At 41.0% G+C, this 12,964-nt stretch overlaps 1 protein-coding gene and 1 pseudogene across 2 annotated transcripts in view; one reads left to right on the top strand and one right to left on the bottom strand.

Moving 5' to 3' along the window:
- The window catches only part of RCOR1 (REST corepressor 1), a 113,667-nt gene that overhangs the window by 89,709 nt on the left and 10,994 nt on the right, over window positions 1-12,964 (bottom strand). The window lies entirely within an intron of this gene.
- Window positions 1,793-3,065, top strand: LOC309802463 (ribosome biogenesis protein NSA2 homolog; annotated as a pseudogene). The gene has a single exon. The product of its transcript is annotated as a ribosome biogenesis protein NSA2 homolog (transcript).

Here is a 12,964-nt window from a genome sequence, read left to right as displayed (position 1 = left end):
CAGACATACTTAAAACATAAGAATAAAGAAAGACTGAAAGCACAAAGATGAAAAGTCACTATGCAAACACTAACAAAAAGAAACTGGCGTAACTATATTGATATGAGGTAAGAAGCGTTACAAGAGATACAGAGTGACTCCGTAATAAGGGGTTCAATCCTCCACAGCGATCTTTGGAGAAGCTGCAAAAAGCAGTAGTGAGTGGTATAATCTGATGACATCATATTCACTGTGGGTGTTTTTATGGAAGAGAAAAAAATGGTACAGAAGTGGCAATACAGAACAAGGAGGAAGACACCCCACTTCCAGGCACAGTGATATGAGGCATGTAGGGAAAAGGCAAGCACCACGTGAGAGCGCTGCTGGGAAAACAGTGCCGTCAGGAGACAACGAATTTGCTGTAAGAACAAGAATGTGAGGAACATTCACAAAAGAAATTGAGGATTAGGGGGATTCTGCTGATGTACCCTGAGTTTCAGAAGGCTCCATATAAAAGTGTCAAGAGAAGGTCAGGGATGCGAGATGCGATCAGAAAAAAAATGTACAGTGTCTGAGAGATTAAAGCCTATAGAACAAGGGGATGACCTAGGAATCCTGGCCTTCTTGGTGACTGATAACCAAGAAAAAAGAACATATGGGACTTCCCTGGTGGCCTAGTGGTTAGGATTCCAGGCTTTCACACCATGACCCAGGTTCGATCCCTGGTCCGGGAACTGAGATCCCACAAGCCACACTGCACGGCCAAAAAGAAAAAGAAAAAAAAAAAAGCACATAATGAGATCAATACCAATGGCAGAGAGCGACAGAGAAGCTAGGAGTGCTGAGGGAGGGGAAGGTGGGGTGAGGACCTCTCCAGGAACATCTGAAGTTCTGGGGCTTCCTTTCAACTTCTGTTGAAGCCTCTAGGCTGGCAGAGTAGCAGTCTCACTCTGAGCAGAGGAACACTTTCTTGATCCCCTGAAAAAGGCTGCACGACTCTGAGCTCGGATTTTAAAGAGCCAATAAATCTCTGGTAGCTACCAAAAGGAGGGTTATTCTCAGAAGAAGAAGGAGAGCTGGTTACACAGCCCTCCTCCAAAGTCCGCCTCTGGAGTTCCTACCTGCCCGAGTTCCAGAAGATTTTACATTGTCTTTTTTTTTTTTTTTTTTTTTTTTGCTGTACGCGGGCCTCTCACTGCTGTGGCCTCTCCCGTTGCGGAGCACAGGCTCCGGACACACAGGCTCCGCGGCCATGGCTCGCGGGCCCAGCCGCTCCGCAGCATGTGGGATCTTCCGGGATCGGGGCACGAACCCATGTCCCCTGCATCGGCAGGCGGACTCTCAACCACTGCGCCACCAGGGAAGCCCCTACATTGTCTTTAATAGTGTTGTTAAGCACAATTATTCTACTACGAATGGTAATGAGGGTAATGGGAGTTCACCAGTTCTGTGCCTTTGTATTTCATTCATTTATTTGTTCAAAAGATTTTTACTTTGTGCCAACTATGTGCTGAACAATGTTCTAGACTCTGGGGATACAGCATAAACAAAAACCTGTGCCTTTATGGAGGTTAAGTTTTAGAACAGATATTAAACAAATATGTACATTTATATTACGTTAGTAGGTGCTATGAAAATAAGAAACAGTGTACCAGGATAAGCGGGACTGGAGTGCAATGGAGGTTTTCATTTAAATAGGATGGTCAAAATATCTCCTCTGAATTATTCTTGCCCCAAATAATTTTAATCAGAAATTGATCAATCCTCTAAATTTAACCACCAGTTTATAGAAAATATAAAGGATAAAGGAACATGTTAAAAACAGTACAGGGGGTGGGTCTCTAAGACCAGAAAATTAAGAGCTTCTTCGCGCCCCGGCAGCTGCACCCGGTGACTCGGCGGCCATCAGCATGCCACAAAATGAATATATCGAGTTACACCGTAAGCGCTATGGATATCGTTTGGATTACCATGAGAAAAAGAGAAAGAAGGAAGATCTAGAGGCTCATGAACGTTCAAAGAAGGCAAAAAAAATGATTGGTCTGAAAGCTAAGCTCTACCATAAACAGCGCCATGCTGAGAAAATACAAATGAAAAAGACTATTAAGATGCATGAAAAAAGAAACAGCAAACAGAAGAATGATGAAAAGACTCCACAAGGAGCAGTACCTGCATATCTACTGGACAGAGAGGGACAGTCTCAAGCTAAAGTACTTTCCAATATGATCAAACAAAAATGAAAAGAGAAAGCGGGAAAATGGGAAGTCCCACTGCCCAAAGTTCGTGCCCAGGGAGAAACAGAAGTATTAAAAGTTATTCGAACGGGAAAGAGAAAGAAGCAAGCCTGGAAGAGGATGGTTACTGAAGTTTGTTTTGTTGGAGATGGCTTTACTCGAAAACCACCTAAATATGAAAGATCCATTAGGCCAATGGGATTACGTTTTAAGAAGGCCCACGTAACACATCCTGAGCTGAAAGCCACCTTCTGCCTGCCAATACTTGGTATGAAGAAGAATCCCTCATCCCCACTATATACAACTTTCGGTGTTATTACCAAAGGTACTGTCATTGAGGTGAATGTGAGCGAGCTGGGCCTAGTGACACAAGGAGGCAAAGGTCATTTGGGGAAAATATGCCCAGGTTACCAACAATCCTGAAAATGATGGATGTATAAATGCAGTCTTATTGGTTTGACAGCAGATACATACAAATATCTCCTTATAATTATTGAAGACTACACACCAATCAGGAAACCATTACTCTGATATTTCTGAATACTACCAATCAGCCTTACATGTCTGCAGTCATCAAGAAAACTATTCTATTGTTTAAAAAAAAAATTTTAATGGCCTAGTTTAAAAAAAAAAAAAAAAAGAACAGTACAGAAAATCCAGAATGAGGGAAACTCAACCAGACAACCTAGTGGTTTTCTACAACTAAATTACGAGGGAAATCAAAATTAAAGATGGGAAAATCTATAAAGATTTATGTGTGTGCTTTTGGCCAAGATGGTAGCAGAGACCAGATTTACCCTCCTCCCTGAAAAATCCAGACAAACAAACAAAATATAAGAAACAATGGTCTTCCAGACAACGCACATCAGTGATCCTTGAAAGGTGGGAAACAAGGGACTTCCCTGGTGGTCCAGTGGTTAAGAATCCGCCTGCCAATGCAGGGGACACGGGTTCGAGCCCTGGTCTAGGAAGATCCCACATGCTACGGAGCAACTAAGCCCATGCGCCACAACTATTGAGCCCACACGCCACAACTACTGAAATCCATGCGCCTAGAGCCCATGTGCCGCAACAAGAGAAGCTACTGCAATGAGAAGCCCGCACACCACAATGAAGAGTAGCCCCCGCTCACCGCAACTACAGAAAGCCTGCACACAGCAACGAAGAACCAATGCAGCCAAAAATAAATTTATATTTAAAAAAAACTAATCAAACTGTACACTTTAAACATGAGTTTATTAAATGTCAATTATACCTCAATAAAACTTTTTTAATATTTTATTCATCAATTTATTTTGGCTGTACTAGGTCTTAGTTGCAGCACATGGGATCTTAGTTACAGCATGCAGGCTCTTAGTTGTGGCATGTGGACTTCTCAGTTGTGGCATGTATGTGGGATCTAGTTCCCCGACCAGGGATCGAACTCGGGCCCCCTGCATTTGGAACTCGGAGTCTTAACCACTGGACCACGAGGGAAGTCCCAATAAAGCTTTTTTTTTCTTTTTTAATAAATTTATTTATTATTGGCTGTGTTGGGTCTTCGTTGCTGCAAGCAGGTGCTACTCTTCATTGTGGTGCGCAGGCTTCTCATTGCAACGGCTTCTCTTGTTGTAGAGCACAGGCTCTAGGCACTCGGGCTTCAATAGTTGTGGCATGTGGGCTTCAGTAGTTGTGGCTCATGGGCGCATGGGCTTGGTTGCTCCGTGGCATGTGGGATCTTCCCAGACCAGGGCTTGAACCCATGTCCCCTGCATTGGCAGGAGGATTCCTAACCACTGCGCCACCAGGGAAGTCCCATTAACCTATTTTTTTAATGCAACATGTGCATCATGTTTGAATGCTGATCTAAACAACTATTTGAAGAGACGACTGGAGATTTAATTATACTAAGGAACAAATACTAATTTTATTTAATTGTGCTACCTGTGGTTAGATCTTTTGTTGTTATTGTTGTTTTTTATATTTAAAGACTTAATTGTTTTAGAGCAGTTCTAAGTTTATAGCAAAATCAAGAGGAAGATACAGAGATTTCCCATACACTTTCTGCCCCTACACATGAATAGCTTCTCCCACTATCAACATCCCCACCAGAGTGGGACATTTGTTACCACTGACAAACCCATGTTGACACATCATAATCACATAAAGTCCATAGCACACTAGGGTTCACTTTTGGTGGTGTACATTCTATGAGTTTGGACAAACGTATAATGACGTGTATCCATTACTATGGTATCCTAGAGTATTTTCCCTGCCCTAAAAATCCTCTGTGTTCTGCCTAATCATTCCTCCTCCTCCTCTGACCTCTGGCAACCACTGATCTTTTTACTGTCTATGTAGTTTTGCTTTTTCCAGAATATCACATAGTTGAAAGAATACAGTATGACGCTAGACTGTCTGTATTTTAGGGATAACATACTTACAGATGGATAGGTAGGTAGGTCAAGACAGGCCTCATTGAGAAGGTAACACTTAAGCAAAGATTTGTAAGAAGCAAAGGAGATAAAAGTCATAAAAGTAATACAAGGACCAGACTAAGTAGGTCTTGTAAGGCCGTTGTGAAGTCTTTCACTTTTACCCTAAGTGGAACACGGGCCACTGTGAGGTTCTGAGCAGTAGAGGAACATACTGACTTACATTTTAACATGTGGAAGCAGAAGACTGACTAGAAGGTAACCTCAGTAATTAAAGTTATAGATAAGGATGGCTTATAGGAGGACAGCTGCAGTGGAGGCAAATAAGCAGCAATCATATTCTCCAAGCTAGCAGATATGGTCTGTAGGCAGGGATATGAAAATGATATAGGCAGTTCCCACCCTCAATGGGCAGTGGCAAAGACATAGAAGCTAAGACTTACCTAAAGATAGAGAAGTGCTGTGACAGAAGTAAGTAACAAGGTACAACAGGAAGACAGACGAGGTGGACGCAACTTAGAGGAGAGATGGGAGAAGCGTCCATGATAATTCTCCATCAATGTTGCCTGAGTTATTACGTGCTCAATTATTATGTATCTCAACCTCAAAGCTGCTACATCCCCTATTCAGCGGGTGGCACCACCAATCACCAAGTCACTTAAGCCAGAATCCTAGGAGTTGTCGTCACCTCCTTGCACCCCACATTAAATCTATCATTACAGTCTGTCTACTGTAACTGCTTAAGAGCTTTCCAACACATCCTCATTTCCCTCCTACGCCCACGGCATCCCCTCACCAGAACTTGACTCCATGAGGGCCGGTATGTCTAGTCTGTTCACAGTGCCTACAATGGTTCCTGGCACATAGTACATGCTCATTTACAAGTTTCTAAATAAGTAAGTGGTCTTCTCTACCTCTCGTTAATTCAGTCCCACAAGCTCTCCTCATCACAACAACCAATGATCTTTCTGAACTGCAATCACATTCACAGCACTCTGTGCTTAAAACTCTCCAGCCTTGCTCAGTGAAGAGCAATGACTCTCCTAAGTGGGGCAGTGCAGCTTTAAAACACATGGTCAGTATGGCAGGTAGTATTTCACAAAAATATTACACTATTGCTTCCGTAACACAAACATTAATGTGTTATTTTTAAGAGACATAAGTCTTAAACGGTTATTAAAGCTCGTTTAATTTTGCACAGCAATGGGAACCACTGACAAATGGTTATTAAAAATCACTTAATTTTGCAAAGCAAAGGGAACCATTGAAAACATGAAACAAGAACCTACAGAATGGGAGAAAATATCTGCAAGTGATGCGACCAACAAGGGGTTAATATCAAAAATATACAAACATCTCATACAACTCAGTATCAAAAAAAAAAAACAAACAACCCAATCAAAAAATGGGCAGAAGACCTGAATAGACATTTTTCCAAAGAAGACATACAGATGGCCAACAGGCACACGAAAAGATGCTCAACATCACTAATTATTAAAGAAATGCAAATCAAAACCACAGTGAGGTAACTCCTCACACCAGTCAGAATGATCAACAAAAAGTCTACTAACAACAAATGCTGGAGAGGGTGCAGAGAAAAGGGAACCCTGGTGCACTGCTGATGGGAACGTAAATTGGTGCAGCCACTATGGAAAACAGTATGGAGGGTCCTTAAAAAACTAAAAATAGAACCACCACGTGATTCAGCAATTCCACTCCAGGGTATATCTCCAAAAGCACAGAAAACACTAATTCAAAAAGATACATGAAAAAAAAAAAAAAAATATATATATATATATGCATCCAGTGTTCCTAGAAGCACTATTTACAATAGTCAAGACTTGGAAGCAACCCAACTGCCCATCAACAGACAATATGATTAAGAAGATGTAAAACTCACACACATGCACGCGCGCGCGCGCGCACACACACACACACACACACACACACAGGAATATTACTCAGCCATAAAGAATGAAATACTGCCATTTGCGGCAACATGATGGACCTAGATAATATTATGCTTAGTGAAATAAATCAGACAGAGAAAGACAAACACTATAATATCACTTACATATGGAATCGAAAAAATAATACAAATGAATGTATATGAGAAACAGACTCACAGATATAGAAAACAAACTCATGGTTACCAAAGGGAAGAGGGAAGGGGGGAGGGAAAAATTAGAGGTATGGAATTAACAGATACAAAATACTATATATAAAATAGATAAGCAACAAGGAGTTACTGTAGAGCACAAAGCATTATACCCATTATCTTGTAACAACTTACAATGTAGTATAATGTGCAAAAATTACTGAGTCACTATGCTGTACACCTGAAACTAACACAATATTGTAAATCAACTATACTTTAATTAAAATATAATAGGGGGCTTCCCTGGGGGTGCAGTGGTTAAGAATCTGCTTGCCAATGCATGGGACACAGGTTCGAGCCCTGGTCCGGGAAGATCCCACATGCCACGGAGCAACTAAGCCTGTGCGCCACAACTACTGAGCCTGCACTCTAGAGCCCACGAGCCACAACTACTGAAGCCCATGCGCCTATAGCCTGTGCTCCGCAATGAGAAGCGACCGCAATGAGAAGCCCGCACACTGCAACGAAGAATAGCCCCCGCTCGCCACAACTAGGGAAAGCCCGCGTGCAGCAACGAAGACCCAACGCAACCAAAAAATAAATAAAATAAAATAAATAAAAATTAAAAAAAAAAAATAGGGAGTCCCCTGGTGGCCTAGCGGTTAGGACTCCGCACTTTCACTGCTGTGGCCCAGGTTCAATCCCTGGTCAGGGAACTGAGATCCCACAAGCCACACGGCATGGCCAAAAAATAAATAAAAACATTTAAATGACATTTAAAATAAATTCCAAATGGAGGATGACTGCTAGTAAGCAGAGGGTTTCTTTGGGGGTAATGAAAACGAAATTAGACAGTAGTAACAGTTGTACAACTCTGTGAATATACTAAAAACTGCCAAACTGTACACTTAAAAGAGAGTGAATTTTATGGTGTGTGAATTGTATCTTAGTAAAGCTATTATTTAAAAATAAAATAAGCTCCTTAGCTTGGCACACAAGGCCCTTCTGATCTGTCATGTGCCTACCTCTACAGTCTCACCTTCCACCACTTTCCTGATTGCTTCCCCAAGCCTCAATTATATCAAACTTCCTCAAAAATGTCACATCCTCTCTACCCACAGGATCTAAACATATGGATCCCTCAGCCTGGAGAGCTTCCCTTCATATGCCCTTCAAGACCTACCTAAGGGTCACCTCGGGAAAGCCCTCCCTTCCACATCCAATTTCAACCACCTCACCTCATCCCACCATGCCCCCAGGCTGTCAGAGCATAGGCATACTTTATCACACGGCACTCACATACACCAGACGAGGCATTTTATGACTACTGGATACAGTAAGTACTCAATAAATAAGTCTAATATACAACTTCATTTTCTGTAATGTGGAAAAGCAAATTTACTAAACTTTAGCCAAAGAATTTTTTTTTGCTAAAGCAAAGATGACAAAAATCTTATAATTATAGGGACTTCCCTGGTGGCCCACTGGTTAAGAATCCGCCTGCCAATGCAGGGGACACGGGTTTGAGCCCTGGTCCAGGAAGATCCCACATGCTGCGGAGCAACTAAGCCCATGCACCACAACTACTGAGCCCATGTGCCACAACTACTGAAGCCTGTGCGCCTAGAGCCCGTGCTCTGCAACAAGAGAAGCCACCGCAATGAAAAGCCCGTGCACTGCAACAAAGAGTAGCCCCCATTCACTGCAGCTAGAGAAAGCCTGCACGCGGCAACGAAGACCCAACACGGCCAGAAATTTAAAAATACAGTAAGTAATTTTTTAAAATTCTTACAATTATTAAATCTGGTTGCCAGACATACAGGACTCATTAATATTTCTATTGTGTTCTACATGTTCAAATTCTTCATAAGCAAAAAAGCAAACTCATTAACGTTTAGGAAAACTATATAAGTGTAAAATCCTGTAACAGACAGAAAAATTAGTGTTCTTAGACCACCAGAAGTAAAAGGAGTCCATCGTTTTCTCACACGAGTTCCTAAAAGTATGTACAAAAGTGCAATGTGTAAAAAGCAAGACAATAGATGTGTCAGAGGGGAATTACGTTCCTGAAAAGCTAAAACTAAAAAACACCTAATTACATCTCATCTTACTTTTTCCAGAGCATAATTTCAATTTCATACATGTTCTTAAATTGTTTTTTTCCTTCACAATTAAACACAGTCCACCAATGAATGTGTCTAATTGAGGCAAAAGTTGCATGCTTTTAGAATGCCTAATGATTATTAGCTTTGTCTTAACTGCATTAAAGTCTGTAGAACTTAAACGTCAAATCACTGGTATCAACACTTTCACTTTGCTACTACTACTTGTTCTTAATAAGATAGAAAGTGTGGTTTCAAAACTTTTTTACAGCAATACAACTCTTACTTTAAAAATTATCTAGAAACTTAAAATGCAAAACTAAATAAAAGCACAGCCACTCCAGCTTCTACCCTGCTTTAGCAGGGTGAGGCGCCTGCATGCCCACCCCCAACCTCTCTGCTCCACTGACAATACTGTACAAAAATGGCAATACCATGGAAACTGACCCACTGCCAGGCAAGCAGAACACCAGCAAGGACTCAGAATGACAGTTCATCAGTTATATAAAACCCTAATTCAGTTTAGGAGGGTCAATATGTGGCATATGAAAGCGCCAGATGTTCAAAATCTAAAAGGCATCGAGCTGAAAATGACTAGGAAACAATAAAAATTCTGTAAGAAGTGCTTCAAAAGGAACACACACACACACAAATATTTATTGCATCTCAACAAGATGGAAGTCTAAGACAGTCCAAGAATGAGATATTTCCTAAATTGTACTTTTCAAAGAGAAAAGTATATTTTTCTCTGAAAAAGTATTAGTTCTTATTAGAATGAATAATTTTTAAATAATATATTTTATAAAGAATAGTGAACTCAAAAAAAAATCCTGCTTTGGAAAATTCTGGCTAGAATCATCAGATTTCAATGAGTAGGCAGACTAAGCACTCTATCATGAACACTGAAATGAATAGTGGCTATATGAAAACATAAAATTTGATATTCTGGTTTCTAAAAGCATTATTATATTCTATTTACAGAATGCTTCCATGAACATAAAACCCAAACTTAAAAGTTTAAAAGCCACAACAAGCCAAAGCAATTTGCAGAAGAAACAATAAAGCTGAGGGTTATCATGTTCCCTGATTTCAAACTACATTACAAAGCTACAGTAATCAAAAGAGTATGCCACTGGCCCCAAAACAGGGACATAGATAAATGGAACAGAATAGAGAGCCCAGAAATAAGCCTACATTTATACAATCAATTAATCCACAACAAAGGAGACAAGAATATGCAATAGGGAAAAGACAGCCTCTTCAATAAATGGTGTTGGAAAAATCATACAGCTACATGCAAAAGAATCAAACTGGACCGCTTTCTCACACCACATACAAAAATAAACTCAAAAATGGCTTAAAGACTTAAATGTAAGACCTGAAACCATACAACTCCTAGAAAAAAACACAGGCAGTACACTCTGGTTGCCAGAAGGGATGGGGTGGGGTGGGGGTGAAAGAAGTGACAGGGATTAAGAGGTACAAACCTCCAGTCATGGGAATGTAATATACAGCATAAGGAATATGGTCAATAATATTGTAATAACTTTGTATGGGGACAGATGGTTACTAGACTTATCCTGGTGATCATTTCATAATGCGTGCAAACATCAAATCATTATGTAGTATACCTGAAACTAACATAACATTGTACATTAACTATATTTCAATTTAAAAAAAAAAAAAGCCCTAACAGCTTCAAGAAGGAACGAAATAGATTAGGGGTAAAAGACAACATGTAAATGTGTACTAACGTTTTCTTTAAAAAAGGAAATATAACCAATTCCTCTACTTTTCTTTTTTAAAAAATCTAGACTTCTGCTTCCAGCCAAGGTGGGGTGACATGAACCAGATTTACCCTGTCATTATGAACAACTAAAAACGAACATACAAAGCAATAGTCTTCAAGACATTGGACACCAAGTAACAGAGTACAACGATCCCTGAGAGATAGGAAACGAACGAAGTAAATCCTACAACTGCCCCGGTTTATTGCCTGGAGAGAGTTTCCAACTGGCAGCACAGGGAGAAAGAACGCAGGGAAAGTCAGGCAATCTCCCCAAGTTTAGGAGGCAAGCTTAGGCCAAGGAAGCCAGGGCAGCTAGAGTTTGTAGGGCAGAATACCAGAAAAGAGAGAGCTGCACAGAAAGAGACCTCCAGAGATCTCCTCCTTGTGTATTCAGCATAGTACTGATCAGCACATGCCTGTGAAGAAATACTTGAGGTTTCTGGATAAAGAACTACTCAAAAGAATAAAAAGAATAATCCATGAGGCTCACACAGGGCCAAGAAGAGTGCCTATTCCCAACAGCCAGAGTGGAAAACCTGAGAATTAAAGGACTATTGGGTAGAGTAAGCACTCAGAAGGGTTTCGGCTCAGCAGTGGGAAATGATTAGCCCTCGACTAAACGCTGCTCTGATCCCACCTAACAAAGCTTAAAAGCAAGATCTGAAATGAACAAGCCGTGTCTAAGGAACTTAACCATGTTCCAGAACAAAGCGCAAGAATATTTATAGGAATATAAAGATACCCAGCATCCAAAGAAAAATTCATAATGTCTGGCATCCAAACAAAAATTACCAAACAAGCAAAGAAACAGGAAAAGACAACCCATAATGAGGAAAAAAATCAATCAGGTGACACCAACTCAGAAATGAGATGGATGGGAGAATTAGTAGACCAGGGCATTAAAACAATTACAACTGTATTGCAAAGTGTTTGAGAAGTTTGAGGCAAGGCTGAGTATGCTCGGGAGACCTGAGATACATTAAAAAAGCCCAAATCACACCTGAAACTATCACAACACTATTAGTCAACTATACTTCAATTAAAAAAATGAAAAAATTTTTAAAAGACCCAAATCAAACTTCTAGATATGAAACCTGGAAGATGAAAAAAATACATGTATTAACAGCACATTAGACGCTGCAAAAGAAAAAGACTGGCAAACTTAAAGACATAGCAATAGAAAGCATTCAAAATGAAAGAGAGAGGCTTCCCTGGCGGTGCAGTGGTTAAGAATCTGCCTGCCAATGCGGGCGACACGGGTTCAAGCCCTGGCCCGGGAAGATCCCACATGCTGCAGAGCAACTAAGCCCGTGCGCCACAACTACTGAGCCTGAGCTCTAGAGCCCGTGAGCCACAACTACTGAAGCCCGCACACCTAGAGCCCGTGCTCCACAACAAGAGAAGCCACCACAATGAGAAGCCCACACACTGCAGCGAAGAGTAGCCCCCGCTCGCTGCAACTAGAGAAAGCCCATGTGCAGCAACAAAGACCCAACACAGCCAAAAATAAATAAAATAAATAAATTTATTTTAAAAAAAGAAAAAGACTGAACAGAGCATCAGTAAGCAGTGGGACTTCAAACAGCCTAATATATGCACACCTGTGTATGTGTAAATACGTATAGTTTACTTTATGTCAATTAAACCTCAATAAAGCTGTTTTAAAAACCTAACCTTTCCAGGGCTTCCCTGGTGGCAAAGTAGCTAAGAATCCACCTGCCAATGCAGGGGACACAGGTTCAAGCCCTGGTCCGGGAGGATCCCACATGCCACAGAGCAACTAAGCCCATGCTCCACAACTGCTGAGCCTGAGCTACAGAGCCCAAGAGCCACAACTACTGAGCCCTCGTGCCACAACTACTGAAGCCCACGCGCCGCAACTACTGAGCCCACATGCCGCAACTACTGAGCCCACATGCCGCAACTACTGAAGCCTGCATGCCTAGAGCCTGTGGTCCGCAACAAGCGAAGCCACCACAATGAGAAACCCGTGCACCACAATGAAGAGTAGCCCCTGCTCACCACAACTAAAGAAAGCCCACGCAGCAAGGAAGACCCAACACAGCCATAAATAAATAAATGAAAATAAAGATCCCTTAAAAAAAAAAAAAAAGGCTGAGCCTTCATATTGTTGATTTTTTAAGTCCTACATTTATCTTCAATATAGTCATATACCTTCATCATCCTTTTGGTTTAATTAGGTACTAAATAACCCCCTCAAAAAACAAACCTCTCTAAGCTTTCAATTTCTACTTGCTTTCTCAAGAAGCCTGCTTTGAATACCTTAATAGCAATATTTTAACAAATACTCCACTAGAGGAATTCAGTACACAGCCATCATAATATTT

This window comes from Mesoplodon mirus (genome assembly GCF_964341445.2).
Source record: "Mesoplodon mirus genome assembly, chromosome: 4".
NCBI classification, from domain to species: Eukaryota; Metazoa; Chordata; class Mammalia; order Artiodactyla; family Ziphiidae; genus Mesoplodon; species Mesoplodon mirus.
Note: the sequence above shows the minus strand (reverse complement) of the source record. Positions and strands in the feature narration are given on the sequence as shown.